Source organism: Capra hircus, chromosome 7 (assembly GCF_001704415.2).
Source record: "Capra hircus breed San Clemente chromosome 7, ASM170441v1, whole genome shotgun sequence".
Classification (NCBI taxonomy): domain Eukaryota; kingdom Metazoa; phylum Chordata; class Mammalia; order Artiodactyla; family Bovidae; genus Capra; species Capra hircus.
In genome coordinates, this window is record NC_030814.1 from 50,856,091 (window position 1) to 50,859,433 (window position 3,343).

Genomic DNA, 3,343 nt, shown 5'->3' on the forward strand with positions numbered 1-3,343 from the left:
TCTTCATAATCTTGGATTAGGAAGCAATTTCTTATGTATAATATGAAAAACACAGGCAGCAACAGAAACAAAAGAAGCAAATTTAAATTCACTAAAGTTTTTTTAAAATTGCATCAAAGAATACTATAAAGAACAAAAGACAACCCAAACATGGAAGAAAATATTTGCAAGTTAAATATCTAAAAAACTAAGATCATGACATTACTTTGTTGCAAATAGAAGGGGAAAAAGTAGAAACAGTTACAGATTTTATTTTCTTGGGCTCCAAAGTCACTTCAGATGGTGACGAAAGCCAGGAAATTAAAAGACACTTGATCCTTGGAAGAAAAGCTATGACAAACCTAGAGAGCATATTCAAAAGCAGAGAAATCACTTTGCCTACAAAAGTCTGTAAAGTCAAAGCTATGGTTTTTCCAGTATGGATGTGAAAGTTGGACCATAAAGAAGGGTGAGCTCCAAAGAACTGATGGTTTTGAACTGTGGTGCTGGAGAAGACTCTTAAGAGTTCCTTGGACAACAGAAGATTAAATACCAGTCAATCCTCAGGAAATCAACCTTGAATATCATTGGAAGGACTGATGCTGAAGCTATACTTTGGCCACCTGATGTGAACAGATGACTCACTGGAAAGGACCTTGACAATGGGAAAGATTGAGAGCAAGAGGAGAAGGGGAAAACAGAGGATTGAGATGGTTGGATGGCATCACCAGCTCAATGCATGTGAGTTTGAGCAAACTCTGGCAGACAGCGAAGGATACGGAAGCCTGGCATGCTGCAATCCATGGGGTCTCAAAGAGTTGGACATGACTTAGAGACTAAAGAACAACAACAAAGGACCTAACCTAGGTTGCCATTTCCTTCTCCAGGAGATCTTCCCAACCCAGGGATCGAACCCGGGTCTCCTGCATTCCAGGCAGACACTTTAACCTCTGAGCCACCAGGGAAGTCCATATTATATAAAGAACACTACCAAATCAAAAAGAACCTAATTTTTGTAAAGAGGCAAAGAATTTGAATAGACTTTCTCCAGAGAACTTGTGCAAATGGCCAATGAGCACCTGAAAAAATGTTAATAGTTACTCATGAGGGAAATGTAAATCAAGCCACAATGAAATACTAGTTTACACCCACTAGGATAAATGTAGGGCTTCCCTGGTGGCTCAAATGGTAAAGACTCTTCCTGCAACGTGGGGGACTTGGTTTGATCCTTGGGTCAGGAAGATCTCCTGGAGATGGAAATGGCAACCCACTCCAGTATTCTTGCCTAGAGAATTCCGTGGACAGAGGAACCTGGCAGGCCCCAGTCCACGGGGTTGCAAAGAGTCAGACATGACTGAGCAGCTAACATACTACTAGGATAAATGTAATTTTTAAAAACTAAAGCATATTTGTGAATTTGTATGAGAGTATGGAGAAATAGAACCCTCATACAGCCCTAGTGGGAATGTAAATGATGCATTCACTGTGGGAAAATTTGACCATTTCCTCCAAAAACATTACAGATTGAGTTATTATATGAAATTCTACTCTTATGTGTGTATAGAGATGTGAAAATGTATGATCACACCAATGCTTGTGTAAGAATGTTAATAGCTGCATTCTTCATTATAGCCAACAAGGAGATACAGTCCACAGATAAGTGGATAAAATAAATGTGATGTATCTACAAGATGGAATATTTAGTCATGAAAAGCAAAGAAATGTGATAGCATGCTACAACGTGGATGAACCTTGAAAATCTTATGCTAATTGAAAGGAAGTATTCGCAAAAGACAATCTACCTTATATATGTATAGATATACTGGTATACTTTGAAGATATTGTTGGTTTGATTCCAGACCACCAATGGAAAAAATATTTCAGTAAAGTGACTGATATTAAATTTTGCTTTCCCAGTTCATATAAAAGTTATGTTACATTGTAATGTTGCTAAATGTGGAATAGCATCGTGTCTTAAAAAATGTACATTCCTTAATTTACAAATTCTTTATTACTTAAAAATTATCTGATTCTTCAAAGAGTCATCATAGTAACATCAAAGACCACTTATCGCAGATCAGTATAGCAAATATAACAATAATGAAAAAGTGTGAACCATTGCAGGATTACAGAAATGTGACACAGGGACATAAGGTGAGCAAAGCTGTTGGGAAAATGGCACTGATACACTTGTTCACATGGGGTTGCCACAGACCCTCACTTTGTTGAAAACAGTATCTGTGAGCACAATAAAGCAAAATGCAATAAAATAAGGTATTGCTATATAGATATAGACCTATATATTCCATTTATATGAAAATCACACGTGTTATGTGATTCCATTGATATGTAATGTCCAAAATAGGCAGAGAGACCAGGTATAGATTAGTGGTTGCCAGGAATTATAGATGGGGTATTGGAAAATTCCTGAGTTGATTTGTTTGTTTTTACTTGGAATGAGTGAGATGATGGAAATGTTCTGTAATCAGATAGTGGTGATAGTTGCACAAAATTGTGAATAAACATATACTTTAAAAACAGATAATTTGCTTTAAAATGGGACAATTAAAATTTTATGAATTTTATCTCAATTTCAAAAGCTCTGTTTTCTTTATCAAATGTCAGATTTTAGATATTGTTAAATTTCTAGTGTCTTACTTAAATTATGGATCAGTTATGGATCTGATGTCTATCCAACATGATCTTTGAAGACCCCCATATGATGTGGAATGTAAGAAGCTGATTCACAAAGCTCATGTGGAAAACAGTCATGCAATCTGGTAGAATTTCCATTCACTTATGGATACTAACTTCCATCAATACACTAAACCTTCCTAGAGACCAGTTACATTATTTGCTTTTGCTTACCACCTTTTCCCTATCATTATACAGGGTCTGACACATAGTAGGGTTTCTTGTTAATAATATATTGAATAAAAGCAAAAAGAAAAATTAATTACAATAATTATAGGGAAATGGGAGGCAAGATGGTAGAGTGGAACCTTGAGTGCAATCCTTGTCATGGGCACACTGAAATCACAACTAACTGTTGAACAACCATCAGTAAAAAAGACTGGGACCTACCAAAACAGATAGCGTTAGTGTTAGTCACTCAATCAGGTCCAACTCTTTGCAACCCCATAGACTGTAGCCCACCAGGTTCCTCTGCCCATGGGATTTTCCAGGCAAGAATACTGAAGTGGGTTGCCATTTCCTTCTCCAGGGGTTCTTCCCAACCCAGGGATTGCACCCAGGTCTCCCACCTTGCAGGCAGACTTTCCACCATCTGAGCTACCAGGGAAGCTCCTGATATATACTACATCTTCTTTATCCAGTCATCTTTCAATGCACATTTAGTTGCTTC

General features: G+C 37.3%; 1 non-coding gene across 1 annotated transcript; it reads right to left on the reverse strand.

Annotated features, from left to right (window-relative positions):
- On the reverse strand, window positions 873-944 carry TRNAS-GGA. The gene has a single exon. It is a non-coding gene; the product is annotated as a tRNA-Ser (tRNA).